The sequence below is a fragment of the Myotis daubentonii genome, chromosome 11 (assembly GCF_963259705.1).
Source record: "Myotis daubentonii chromosome 11, mMyoDau2.1, whole genome shotgun sequence".
Taxonomy (NCBI): domain Eukaryota; kingdom Metazoa; phylum Chordata; class Mammalia; order Chiroptera; family Vespertilionidae; genus Myotis; species Myotis daubentonii.
In genome coordinates this window covers 7,827,152-7,842,306 of record NC_081850.1, presented here as the reverse complement: position 1 = coordinate 7,842,306, position 15,155 = coordinate 7,827,152, and the positions used below count along the sequence as shown (strand labels likewise).

General features: G+C 40.4%; 1 protein-coding gene across 3 annotated transcripts in view; it reads right to left on the bottom strand.

Moving 5' to 3' along the window:
• FANCC (FA complementation group C) overlaps positions 1-15,155 on the bottom strand; it is a 281,158-nt gene that overhangs the window by 213,966 nt on the left and 52,037 nt on the right. The gene's annotated exons all lie outside the window — the stretch shown is intronic.

The window sequence follows — 15,155 nt, the reverse complement described above, 5'->3', positions numbered from 1 at the left end:
TCAACCACCAGAGAAGTGAGAATTAGGAAAGAAAAAAGAGAGCAAGAATGATAGAAAAAAAGAAAAAATACAAGGAGAAAACAAAACAAATAACAAAAATGGAGGAAGTATGTAGATGTACAGCTGAAATAAAGAAAACAAGAATGAAGAATTAGAGCAGTGGTTCTCAACCTTGGCTGCACATTAGAATCACCTGGGAATCTTTTTAAAATCCTGATTTCTGGGCCTCATCCTCTGGAAATTCTGTTTCTTTGTTATGGGGTGGGGCCACAACATTAGTAATATAGGTAGGTACATTATTAGTAACTTAATTAGGGTACTCCTAAGCTGGCCTTTGCTAAAAACGTCCTCAATCTGATTGAGGTACGTTCACTGAGGTCAACCCCTTCCAACTCTCCCTTCCACACTCGTCTTGTATACTTGTTTCAGATATAAGAGTGTGGATGGGAGAGTTGGAAGGGGTCGACCTCAGCGAACATACCTCAAAACAATGTACCTCCCCCGCGCTGCATATCCCGCGGCCCGCCTGCGCCGCGTCTCCCATCGCACGACCGACACCCCCCACACACACATTTCTTCTAACGCCACTTCTTCAAAATAGACTCGCCCAGGCCGAAAACTGACTTCTGTGCATGCGCCACAAAGTTTCAATCGCACTGTATGTGTGCACCAGCACGTGGTATCTTGTGGAAGAGCCACACTCAAGGGGCCAAAGAGCCGCATGTGGCTCGTGAGCCGCGGTTTGCCAACCACTCACCTAGGGCAGGGTTTTTCTTCTTTTCCTGCCCTACAGCTACTGGGAGGGCTTAGCTCCTCTCAGAAAAAAAGGCCATTTTGGTTTGGGGGACCTATGACTTAATGCTCCTGCCTGGTGTTTTTCCAAGTTTCCCCAGAATGCTTTCCACCCTAGCCTCTCCTTAGGCTCCTGGAGTCCGTGTCTCCCTCCCTGCACCAAAGCCTCAGGTGTGTAGCTGCAAATAAAAACTCCTGTGCTCTGGGTAAAAAACAAACAAAACAAATACAAAATGGAACTGCGGCTTTCTCTCTGACCAGCTCCAGTCTACCAGCTCCACACTCCACTGCAGTCAACAGCCCTGCTGCCTTTCTCGGCTGGATGTTACATGAGCTGCAGGTCTCGGCTCTGGTGCTCTGGGCTGTGGAGTCAGCCTGAGTTCATGGCCTCTATCTTCTGAGGGAACAGATCCTCCTATAGCCCAGTGCTACCCTTGTGAGCTCGCCTTTCCTACTGGTCTCCAGGTGTTTTCTGTCTTTCCTTGAAATAAGTCTCCTCCTCAGCTGGACCTCAGTTGGTAATTCCATGTGAATGTTCTCCAATTTAGTTGTATTTCCAGGCTGGCCCTGGGATGAGGTGCAGGTCAAGTCTTCCTTTTCTGCTGCCATTTTTTCTCTCCTGGATATTTGTTTTTATCTTTTTGAATGTTCTCTCCTGAATGTTTGTTTTTATTGCATTGACTTTTTTTGGCACCTCCAACCTGTATCATGAAAATTTAAAGTGGTTAACATTTACCCATTCATTTAAACAATCCTATATAATAAAAGTTTAATATGCAAATCGACCAAATAGTGGAAGGACCAGTCGCTATGATGCACACTGACCACCCGGGGGCAGACACTCAGTGCAGGAGCTGTCCCCTGGTAGTCAGTGTGCTCCCACAGGGAGAGCCGCTCAGCCAGAAGCCTGACTCACGTGGCCTGTGAGAGGACACAGGCTGGGCTGAAGGACACACCCCACTAATGCACGAATCTCGTGCACCAGGCCTCTAGTACAAAATATGACCTAACATAAGTGAATAAAAGAAATCAGGACAAAGATGTCCTAATCTGTAGAATTTGTGAATATGTTATCTTATATGCTACAAATGACTTTGCAGATGTGTTGAAACTAAGGATCTTGAGGTGGGAACATTACTAGTATTCTGTATTATCCAGGAGGCCCCGATGCCATCACAAGAGTCCTGTAGAGGAAGGATTAAGGCAGGAGAGTAAGAAAAGGTGTGATAATGAAAGAAGAGGTGGGAGTGATGTGGGGCCAAAAGCCAAAGAACGCGTGCAGCCTCTAGAACAGTGATGGCAAACCTTTTGAGCTCAACCTATCAGCATTTTGAAAAACCCTAACTTAACTCTGGTGCCGTGTCACATATAGAAATTTTTTGATATTTGCAACCATAGTAAAACAAAGATTTATATTTTTGATATTTATTTTATATATTTAAATGCTATTGAACAAAAAAAATCAACCAAAAAAATGAGTTCGCGTGTCACCTCTGACATGCGTGTCATAAGTTCACCATCACTGCTCTAGAAGCTGGAGGACAATGAAACAGATTCTCCCCTGAAGCCTGCAGAAGGACTCAGCCTTGCCAACATGTTGATTTTAGCCCAGTGAAACTGATTTCAGACTTTTGCCCTTCAAACTGTAAGACAAATTTGCGTGGTTTTTATACCTCTAAATTTGTGGTAATATATTACAGAAGTAATGAGAAACTAATACAGGTTAGTATAAAAAATGCATCCTGATGGCCAAGGGTTGGCACCAATTGGCTCTATATATTTTTGTGATCAACTCAAAACTGGCAAAGAAATCTTGCCAGTTAATTTGACCAAATTTGACCAAAAGCTAAAGACATATCAGTTGTAAGGGAGAAGCACAATCCTTCCTCTTAGTCTTTCCAAGGAGAAATCTCTCGGGCTGTTTATAAAAAGATGCTTTGCCTACTCAGGTAACGGAAAAATCTACCTACGTATGAGGAATTTCCAATTTAAAAATGTTCCAAAAATAAATGGTTTCCTTCCAGACTGCTTTATGTTATTCAATAAATATCTATCACTCATTCTTACATTCTTTCTCTTTGGCAATAAATTTCTTCATTTATTTCACTTTCTCCCAAATATCAAAATATTTTTCTTCTATATAGGAAGAACCCTAATTTTTTTTTTTTGCTTTCTCCCTTGCTCCTTAGGTCAAAATCTTTAGTTTTATATTGTATCTGTAGGAGGGAGAAAGGGAAGGTAGCCTAAAAACTCAAAGAAATGACAATCACCACCACATCAAACTGACATAGGCCTGTGAACCTGGGTACTCATTAAATAAAAATATCAGTTCTCTAACAAAGTCTTAACAACCAAATATGTGGCATACCAACCAACATCAAATGAAAAATAGATAACCTGTCAGTAATTCCTATGTATAAGGAATGTAATTTAACTGTTAGTATTTTGAAAGATAAACTCTTTAACCAATATTTTTAGGAGCAGAGTCCAAAAATTATTCCAAAGTATTCAAGAAATCAAACAATAATTTTCAATGCATTAGGATACAGAAGGGGAAAAGTAACCAGATTTACCTTTCACTTAAAAAAGGAAATTTGAGACGGAAGATGGCGGCGATATAGGCAGACGCGTCCCAGGTCGTGTCCAGGAGCAAATGGAATGAGCAGCTGAAACTAGGAACACCCACACCGAATTGGCAAAATTGCTCAGCTGGTGAGACGGTTTGCAGCCGGGAAGAGCAGAACTCCCCTGGAAAGGTAAAAAAACCAGGGATTTGGGCAGGAAAGTTTGCCAGACCTCTGAGCCCAGAGAGTCGGAGGGAGACCGCATGGCAGACAGCCGCATCCCTTGGGACAGGCACAGCCCCTGACGGGGGGGAAAGGAGAACCGCGGGATTCCTGGCGCCGCCAGGGAAATTGAGAGCTGGGTTCTGTGATCACGGAGGACTGAGCCTAAAGGGGGCAGCCTGAAGAGCTGACCTGACCATGCAGTCCTGGTAAGAGAAGAAGCTTACAGAAACCAAGCCTTCCCCGTTTCCGCGGCCGGCATTTGTTTGTCTGTTTTCACTGAATCCTGTTCATGGGACATTTCGGATACAGACACTCACCTGTGCTGAAGAGAGGGAGAGTGTGCTGAGGAGTGGAATCTGGGGAGAGACTGGGGAGAGAGGGGGAGCCGGGAGAGGTGGCAGCGAATTGAGTGCTGAGACACCCCTGAGCCCAAGACTGGGGCAGCCATTCTCTCCAGAGAGTGAGACTCCTCCCCCCAGCCCCCAGGCAAGGAGCACAGCCACACCCAGATTCCACCCTGAACAAGATCAAGGATTAAAATAACCTTATCAGTCCCTGGGAGTTAACAGGGTCTGGCCTATAGAGGGATTTTCAATCCCAGCAACAACACAGCGCCTGTAACTAACTATTACGCAGTCAGCTCTGGGCAGTGAACTTCCACTGGACAGAGAGGCCCTATAGCCTCAGAGGCCAACCCCAGAACACTGCCACCCAGAGGCTGACCCACAAACTGACTCTTTGCTAAACACAAAATAAGGCAGTCTGGGAAATAAATGCGGCATGCTTTAAAATAAGGACTGTGGTTTACAACACAGAGGAACAGTATATCGCAGGGAAACTCAACACTCTCCTGAATACCTGGCAAGTCTAAGGAGAGCCACACTGAAGAATAGAAGAACCGAAGGACCTTCACTACTGCAATTTTTTTTTCTTTTTTCACCTTTTAACTAAGAAACCAATTTTTTTTCTTTTTATTTTTTTTTCTTTTCTTTTTTTTTTCTTCTTTTTCCATCAACTGATTTTACCCTTTTAATTACTACCTTCTTATTTTTAACCAGTATTATTACTGCTACCATTTTACCATTTTTTAAAGTGCCATTTTATTTTCTCTTTATTTTATTTTGGGATTAGTGTTCTCCATTCTATTTTCATCGTTATATTATTGGTTGTTTCTAGTTTGCATTCATCTCCAGGGAACTGTTGCTGGAATTTGTTGGGATTAATGGCTGTTCTATAGGAGTATTCTCCTCATATAAAAAGTCTCTTCCCCTCTTCCACTTCATTCTCTCTTTTCGCTCTTTTTTTTTTCTTTTCTTTTCTTTTCTTTTCTTGCTTTTATTTTCCCCCCTCCTTTTTCACAATTTTATTTTTGCACTCCTTTTCTTGGTCCCTACTTTTCTTTTCTTTTTTCTCTTTTATCTTTTTCTCTTCCTTCTTCCTTATCCCCTAATTCTCTTAATTCGGGTGGTCACCTTTATTTGGGGTTATTAATATCGTGAATATATTTGTGTATAGTGCATGGTACGTGGTGCCTTGTTGTGTTGTTTTTTGTGCCTTTAAATCAACGCAGCAGATCCAAGCAACAGCAACCTCCTGAGCACCACATCCTCTGCTGAGGAACAGCAGCTGTACATGAAACCTCGCCCCAGCAGCCAGAAGAGCCACCACAGCTGTGAACAACACCCACCAGAGGAGCTGCTGCCAACTGAAGAGCAGCTGCTACCGCAACAGCCTGAAGAGCAACCACAGACCAAGGAGTCACTGCCACCAAGGGAGCAACCACTGAACGACTCAACGTCTAGATATGTCAGTGAGATCAAACATGGGTAGACAAAGAAACCCCCAAAGGAAAGAGAAGGAGGACTCTCCAGAAAAGCAGCTAAGTAATACAGAGGCATGCAACATGACAGAAAAAGAATTCAGAATAAGGGTCCTAGAGTGCATAAACCGGATGGAGGGAAAAATCGACAACCTCTGCAAGAAGCAAGAAGAAACAGATGAAAAAATCGATAACATATGGAAGAAGCTAGAAGAAACAGATGAAAAAATCAACAACTTAAGTAAGACCCAAGAAGAAATGAAGAGTGATATAGCTGCAATGAAAAACTCCATTGAAAGTATCAACAGTAAACTAGGAGAAGCAGAGGACCGAATTAGTGAATTAGAAGACAAGGAAGCAAAACACACCCAAAATGTACTGCAATTGGAGAACAAAATTAAAAGACAGGAGGAGAGCCTAAGGGAGCTTTGGGACAACATGAAACGAAACAACATACGAATAATAGGAGTACCAGAACAACAGAAGGATGAACAAGGATTAGAAAACCTATTAGAAGAAATAATATCAGAAAACTTCCCTGAGGTGGAGAAGAAAAAAGTCACACAAGCCCAGAGAGTCCCAAACAAGGTGAACCCGAAAAGACCCACACCAAGACACATCATAATTACCATGGCAAATGTTCAGGACAAAGAGAGAATCTTACAGGCTGCAAGAGAGAGACGGAAAGTTACATACAAGGGATCTCCCTTTGATTGTCAATTGAGAAATCATTTGATTTCATGTTGATTTCTCAACAGAAACACATCAGGCCAGAAAAGAATGGACTGAAATTTACAAAGTGATGCAAAGCAAAGGACTGACCCAAGAATACTCTATCCAGCAAGGCTATCATTCAAACTTGAAGGGGAAATAAAAAACTTCACAGACAAAAAAAGGCTAAGATACAGCAATCCTAAATGACTCACTAGATCAGATGGACTTAATAGACATCTTCAGAACACTTCACCGCAAAGCCAGGGAATACACATTCTACTCAAATGCTCATAAGACATATTCAAAAATAGACCATATATTGGGTCACAAGCAAAGTATCCCCAAATTCAAGAAGATTGAAATCATAAAAAGCGTCTTCGCAGACCACGATGGCATATTAGAAATAAACTACAATAAAAACAACCCAAAATACTCAAACACCTGGAAGCTGAATAGCATGCTATTAAATATTGATTGGGTTACCAATGAGATCAAAGAAGAAATTAAAAACATCCTGGAAACTAATGACAATGAAAACACAACAATCCAAAACCTATGGGATGCAATGAAAGCAGTCCTGAGAGGGAAGTTTATAGCTCTACAGGCCTATCACAAAAAACAAGAAAAAATGGTAGTAAATCATCTAACTCTACAACTCAAAGAATTAGAAAGAGAGCAAGAAGAAAAGCCCAGAGTGAGCAGAAGGAAGGAGATAATAAAGCTTAGAGCAGAAATAAATGACATAGAGACCAAAAAAACAATACAGAAAATCAATGAAACCAAGATCTGGTTCTTTGAAAGGATAAACAAGATTGACAAACCTCTAGCCAGACTCACCAAGAAGCAGAGAGAGAGGACCCAAATAAACAAAATCAGAAACGATAGAGGCGAAATAACAACAGACCCCACAGAAATACAAATGATTGTTAAAAAATACTATGGACAGCTCTACTCCAACAAACTAGACAACCTGTAGGAAATGGACAAATTCCTAGAAAAATACAACATTCCAAAACTCAATCAGGAAGAATCTAAAAATCTCAATAGGCCAATAACCATGGAAGAAATTGAAGCAGTCATCAAAAAGCTTCCATCAAACAAAAGCCCAGGACCAGACAGCTTCACAGGGGAGTTTTACCAAACATTCAAGGAAGAACTAAAACCTATCCTCCTCAGACTACTACAAAAAATTCAAGAGGAAGGAACACTTCCAAGCTCATTCTATGAAGCCAGCATCACCCTAATACCACAACCAGGTAAAGAGAACACAATGAAAGAGAATTACAGGCCAATTTCCCTCATGAACATAGATGCCAAAATCCTCAACAAAATCTTAGCAAATCGGATCCAGCAGTACATCAGAAAGATCATACACGATGACCAAGTAGGATTTATCCCAGGGATGCAAGGATGGTACAATATCTGCAAATCAATAAACGTGATACATCACATAAACAAATTGAAAGAAAAAAACGACATGGTCATATCAATTGATGCAGAAAAAGCATTTGACAAAATCCAACACCCATTTTTGATTAAAAACTCTCAGCAAGGTGGGAGTAGAAGGATCATACGTCAACATAATAAAAGCCATATATGACAGGCCCACAGCCAACATCATACTCAATGGACAAAAACTAACACCATTTCCCCTAAGAACAGGAACAAGACAGGGATGCCCCCTCTCACCACTCCTGTTCAACATAGTACTGGAAGTGTAAGCCATTGCAATTCGGCAAGAAGAAGAAATAAAAGCCATCCAAATTTGAAAAGAGGAAGCAAAACTGTCCTTATTTGCAGACGACATGATATTATACATACAAAACCCTAAGATTCCATCAAAAAGCTACTAGACTTAATACATGAATTTGGCAATATAGCAGGATACAAAATTAACCCCAAGAAATCTGAGGATTTCTATACACCAATAATGAACTTTCAGAAAGAGAGATTATAAAAACAATCCCATTTACCATTGCACCAATAAAATTAAGCTACCTAGGAATAAACTTAACTAAAGAGGTAAAAGACCTCTACTCAGAAAACTACAGGACGTTGAAAAAAGATATAGAGGAAGACATAAACAGATGGAAGAACATACCGTGTTCATGGATTGGTAGAGTCAACATCATTAAAATGTCCATACTACCCAAAGCAATCTATAAATTCAACGCACTTCCCATTAAAATACCAACAGCATGCTTCAGAGATCTAGAACGAACTTTCCAAAAATTCATCTGGAATAAAAAAAGATCCCGAATAGCTGCAGCAATCCTGAAAAAGAACAAAGTAGCTGGGCTCTCAATACCAGATATCAAGTTGTATTACAAAGCCACTATTCTCAAAACTGCCTGGTACTGGCACAAGAATAGGCATATAGATCAATGGAATAGAATAGAGAGCCCAGAAATCGGCCCAAACCAATATGCTCAATTAATATTTGACAAAGGAGGCAAGAACATACAATGGAGCCAAGATAGTCTCTTCAACAAATGGTGTTGGGAAAATTGGACAGATATATGCAAGAAAATGAAGCTAGACCACCAACTTACACCATACACAAAAATAAACTCAAAATGGATAAAGGACTTAAATGTATGACAGGATACCATAAAAATTCTAGAAGAATCCAAAGGCAACAAAATCTCAGACATATGCCGAAGCAATTTCTTCACTGATTCAGCTCCTAGGGCACTTGAAACTAAAGAAAAAATGAACAAATGGGACTACATCAAAATAAAAAGCTTCTGCACAGCAAAAGAAACTATCAACAAAACAACGAGAAAACCCACTGTGTGGGAAAACATATTTGCCAATGTCATATCTGATAAGGACCTAATCTCCAAAATTTATAGGGAACTCATACAACTTAACAAAAGGAAGATAAACAATCCAATCAAAAAATGGGCAAAGGACCTAAATAGACACCTTTCAAAAGAGGACATTCAGAAAGCCAAGAGACATATGAAAACATGCTCAAAGTCACTAATCATCCGAGAGATGCAAATCAAAACAACAATGAGGTACCATCTCACACCTGTCAGACTGGCTATCATCAACAAATCAACAAACGACAAGTGCTGGAGAGGATGTGGAGAAAAAGGAACACCTGTGCACTGCTGGTGGGAATGCAGACTGGTGCAGCCACTATGGAAGACAGTATGGAGTTTCCTTAAAAAACTGAAAATGGAACTCCCATTTGACCCTGTGATCCCACTTCTAGGAATATATCCCAAGAAACCGGAAACACCAATCAGAAAGGATATATGCACCCCTATGGTCATAGCAGCACAATTCACCATAGCTAAGATCTGGAAACAGCCTAAGTGCCCATCAGTAGATGAATGGATTAGAAAACTGTGGTACATCTACACGATGGAATACTATGCTGCTGTAAAAAGGAAGGAACTCTTACCATTTGCAACGTCATGGATGGTACTGGAGAGCATTATGCTAAGTGAAATAAGCCAGTCAATAAAGGAAAAATACCACATGATCTCACTCATTCATGGACAATAGAGACCAGTATAAACTTTTGAACAATAATAGATACAGAGGCAGAGCTGCCTCAAACAGATTGTCAAACTGCAGCGGGAAGGCCGGGGAGGGTTGGGGGGCAGGAGGTAGGGGGGTAAGAGATCAACTAAAAAGACTTGTATGCATACATATAAGCATAACCAATGGACATAAGACACTGGGGAATAGGGGAGGCTAGGGGACTGTCTAGGGCGGGGGGATAAAATGGACACATATGTAATACCCTTTGTAATACTTTAAGCAATAAAAAAAAAAGGAAATTTGATAAACCAACCTCAATGTGTATGTTATTTGCATGGTGTCCTGACAAATAATTAAATCATGAAAGCATAGTTTTTGAACCAGAAACAACTTTAGGAATTGTCTAAACTCAAATCCCCCAGTTCACAGATGAGGAGACTCAGACCCTGTATCAGTCACTGAGCCAACTAAACCTAGAATCACCAACTTGAATGAGGACACTCAAAGTCACGTGTTACAAAGCAGTAAAAACAAGCATAGTGAAGAGAGGGAAAAGACCTTGACCCAACTTTGCCAATGTCATGCTTCCAGTCTTTAGTCTATACTACCAATCTTCACTTTGAGATACACTTACCACTGGGGATATATAGTACAGAGATTGCCTAAGGAGTACATAGACACATTTAGTTTTAAGATCAATTTCTAGATCTTCAACTTTTTCATATGTACTCTTACTCTGTTCAGGCTACTACAACAAAATACCACAAACCGAGTGGCTTATAAATAACAGAAATTTATTTCTTACATTCTTGAGATTAGAAAGTTGAAAAACAAGGTGCCACAGATTCAGCACCTAGTGGGGACCTGCTCCCTTGTTCACAGACAGCCATCCTTTTGCTGTGACTTCATACATTGGAAGGGGCTAGGGAGCTCTCTGGGGCCTCTTTTATAAAAGCACTGATCCCACTCATTATGCCTAATCATGACCTAATCACTTCCTAAAGGCCCTACCTCCTAGTACCATTCCTTTGGAGATGAGGTTTCAACAAATAAATGGAGGGATCCAGCAGAACACAAACATTCCGTCAGTGGCATCATTCTCTTTCCTAAAAATTCTGTAAGAACAATTGAGGTCTAACCTTTCTTTTCCTCCCTCTACTGTGACAATCATTTTTCTCCCACTTTGTAGAAGGAAGCTGTGATGTTGTGGTGTGTAATAAGAAATATGTATTTTGGTCTTTGTCCAAGTATCCTGGCTCACAGTTCCCAAAACCCTTGGCATTTCCTAAGTGATGAGACCAACAGGAGTATCTTTTGTTGTAATATTTGGTCTCTAGTTCTCAATATCTTCAGAGCAATGAGGTGAAAGGTTGTCTTAATAAATAACAAGCCCCTTTCAATCACATCTGAGTTTATGTTAATGGTTTTGGAAAGTCCCTAAGGATGGAGGCTGGTTGTCAGGGTACCAACCAGGATTCATAGGTAGGAACTTTCAGTCTCACCCCTTCCTTCCAAAGGTACTGGAGGTGGAATCAACCACAAATGGCCAATGATTTCATCAGTCACCCTACAGAGTGAGGCCTCCACAAAAATCTCTGATCCATGGGGTTTGAAGAGCTTCTGGGCTGGTGAAAAAGAATATATCCACTTGCTGGGAGGGGGTGCACCCCAAACTCCATAGGGACAGGAAGTCCTGTGCTTGGGACCTGCTGGACCTCACTTTATGTATCTCTTCATCTGGCTATTTGTTTCCTTTAATATTTTTTGTAATAAACTGGTGATCTAGTAACTACTGTCTTCCTGAGTCCTGTGAGCAGCTCTAGCAAATTCATCAGAACCAAGGAGGCGGCCGTGGGAACCTTTGGTTTATAGCTGATGGGTCAGAAGCATGGGTGACAACCTGGACTGTGATTGTCTCTGAAGGCGGGGAGGGTGGGTAGTCTTGTGGAACTGAGCCCTTGACCTGTGGGATCTAATACCATCTTTAGGTAAGTCGTGTCAGAATTGAGTTAAATTGTAGGACCCTGCCTGGTGTATGAGAATTGCTTCGTGTGGGAACACCCCTACATGTTTGGTAAACAGAAATGAAGAGAAATGATCTGCGATAGAGTATTAAGAGTAAGAGACATCCAGGAAGGGAAGTATGTCTTCCCTTTACAGAAGCCATTCTGGACTTACTATGGTACACAGTAGTCCTAAGGTGCAAACCCAGGGCTGCACACAGGGGCCAAACGACTAGTAATGATACTCTTCTGAAGGCATCCACTGCAAACAGCACCAGCACCATCCCATCTAGCTCATTAAGAGCTGCTTTACAATTTTACGTTTATATTTAACAGATTATTTTCAAAGTTTATAAAACGTTAAATTATTTTAATCAATTATGTACTAGAAATAAAGAGATAACTCAATTCAGAAAAAAATTAAATGCACAATCTTAAATTATATGAATTTTTATTGCAGAATCTTTTGAAAGTGTTGTATTCTTGTATTCACTGTATACTACTCAGTCAGAAGCAGTTTCTTCATCAGACTGTCCTGAATGTCTTCAACTTCCACACACTTGCCTCATTTCCAAGTAAAAATGCACCTTTCCCTGCTTCCCTGAGGTCTCTAGGCCTTCTCTCTTTTGCCACACAGCATTGCTCTATTCCCATCCCTTCTCAACTCATTTCAAATTTTCTCCATCCGTTCTTCTCCCTGTCCATCACTTTCTTTTCTCTTGGCCTACTAAAAAACCTTTTTCCTCATTATAAAAATGAATAAAAGTAAAACCCATTTCCTTGATCATGTCATCCAACATCTTTCTTTCCCTTCATAGTCAAGCTTTTTTTCTCACTGCTGTCTCTACTTTCTCAGTAATTGTTTGCTCCTGATTTCCAGAAATGATTTCTCTTTTTTTAATTGGTTTATTGCTTAAAGTATTACAAAGAGTATTACATATGTCTCCTTTTTTTCCTGCCCTTAACAATCCCCTGGCCTCCCCTACCCCCCAGTGTCTTATGTCCATTGGTTCTGCTTATATGCATGCATACAAGTCCTTCAGTTGATCTCTTACCACCCCGCCTCCCGCCCCTCAACCCTCCCTGGCTTTCCCGCTGTAGTTTGACAGTCTGTTCGAGGCAGCTCTGCCTCTGTATTTTTGTTCATAAGTTCATAAGTCTTTATTATCCAGGAATGAGTGAGATCATGTGGTGTTTTTCCTTCACTGACTGGCTTATTTCACTTAGCATAATGCTTTCCAGTTCCATCCATGCCATTGCAAATGGTAAGAGTTCCTTCTTTTTTACAGCAGCATAGTATTCCATCGTTTAGATGTACCAGTTTTCTAATCCATTCATCTACTGATGGGCACTTAGACTGTTTCCAGATCTTAGCTATGGTGAATTGTGCTGCTATGAACATATGGGTGTATACATTCTTTCTGATTGGTGTTTCTGGTTTCTTGGTATATATTCCTAGAAGTGAGATCACAGGGTCAAATGGGAGTTCCATTTTTTAGTTTTTTGAGGAAACTCCATACAGTCTTCCATAGTGGCTGCACCAGTCTGCATTCCCACCAGCAGTGCACGAGTGTTCCTTTTTCTCCACATCCTCTCCAGCACTTCTCGTTTGTGGACTTGTTGATGATAGCCATTCTGACAGGTGTGAGATGGTACCTCGTTGTTTTGATTTGAATCTCTCGGATGATTAGTGACTTTGAGCAAGTTTTCATATGTCTCTTGGCTTTCTGAATGTCCTCTTTTGAAAGGTGTCTATTTAGGTCCTTTGCCCATTTTTTGATTTGATTGTTTATCTTCCTTTTGTTAAGTTGTATGAGTTCCCTATAAATTTTGGAGATTAGGCCCTTATCAGATATAACATTGGCAAATATGTTTTCCCACACAGTGGTCCTTCTTGTTGTTTTATTGATGGTTTCTTTTCCTGTGCAGAAGCTTGTAATTTTGATGTAGTCCCATTTATTTATTTTCTCTATAGTTTCCAATGCCCTAGGAGCTGTATCAGTGAAGAAATTGCTTCGACATATGTCTGAGATTTTGTTGCCTTTGGATTCCTCTAGTATTTTTATGGTTTCCCGTGTACATTTAAGTCCTTAATCCATTTTGAGTTTGTTTTTGTGTATGGTGTAAGTTGGTGGTCTAGTTTCATTTTCTTGCATGTATTCATCCAATTTTCCCAACACCATTTATTGAAGAGACTATCTTGACTCCATTGTATGTTCTTGCCTCCTTTGTCAAATATTAATTGAGCATATTGGTTCGGGTTGATTTCTGGGCTCTCTATTCTATTCCATTGATCTATATGTCTGTTCTTGTGCCAGTACCAGGCAGTTTTGAGAACAGTGGCTTTGTAATACAGCTTGATATCTGGTATTGAGATCCCACCTACTTTGTTCTTTCTCAGGATCGCTGCAGCTATTCGGGGTCTTTTTTTATTCCAGATGAAGTTTTGGAGAGTTCGTTCTAGGCCTGTGAAATATGCCCTTGGTATTTTAATGGGAAGTGCGTTGAATTTATACATTGCTTTGGGTAGTATGGACATTTTAATGATGTTGATTCTACCAATCCAAGAACATGGTATGTTCCTCCATCTGTTTATGTCTTCCTCTATCTCTTTTTTCAACGTCCTGTAGTTTTCTGAGTAGAGGTCTTTTACCTCCTTAGTTAAGTTTACTCCTAGGTAGCTTAATTTTTTTGGTGCGATGGTAAATGGGATTGTTTTTTTAGTCTCTTTTTCTGTAAGTTCACTATTGGTGTATTGAAATGCCATAGATTTCTTGGCATTAATTTTGTATCCTGCTACATTGCCAAATTCATTTATTAAGTCTAATAGATTTTTTATGGAGTCTTTAGGGTTTTTTATGTATAATATCATGTCATCTGCAAATAAGGTCAGTTTTACTTCTGAGCTTTTTATTTCTTCTTTTTACACCAGTCCCTTTAGCATTTCTTGCATTGCTGGCTTGGTGGTGATAAACTGCCTTAGCCTTTTTTTGTCTGTGAAGCTTCTTATTTCCCCTTCAATTTTGAATGATAGCCTTGCTAGGTAGAGTATTCTTGGATTCAGTCCTTTGCTTTGCATCACTTTGTGAATTTCCATCCATTTTTTGTGTTTTTTTTGGCCTGATGTGTTTCTGTTGAGAAATCATTTGATAATCTAATGGGAGATCCCTTGAATGTAACTTTCCATCTCTCTCTTGCAGCCTCTAAGATTCTCTCTTTGTCCTGAACATTTGCCATGGTAATTATGATGTGTCTTGTTGTGGGTCTTTTTGGGTTCACCTTGTTTGGGACTCTCCGTGCTTGTGTGATTTTTTCCTTCCCCACCTCTGGGAAGTTTTCTGATATTATTTCTTCAAATAGGTTTTCTAACCCTTGTTCCTCTTTCTGTTGTTTTGGCACCCCTATTATTCGTATGTTGTTTCATTTCATGTTGTCCCATAGCTCCCTTAGGCTCTCCTCCTGTCTTTTAATTTTTTTCTCCAATTGCTGTTCAGTTTGGGTGTGTTTTGTTTCCCTGTCTTCTAATTCGCTAATTTGGTC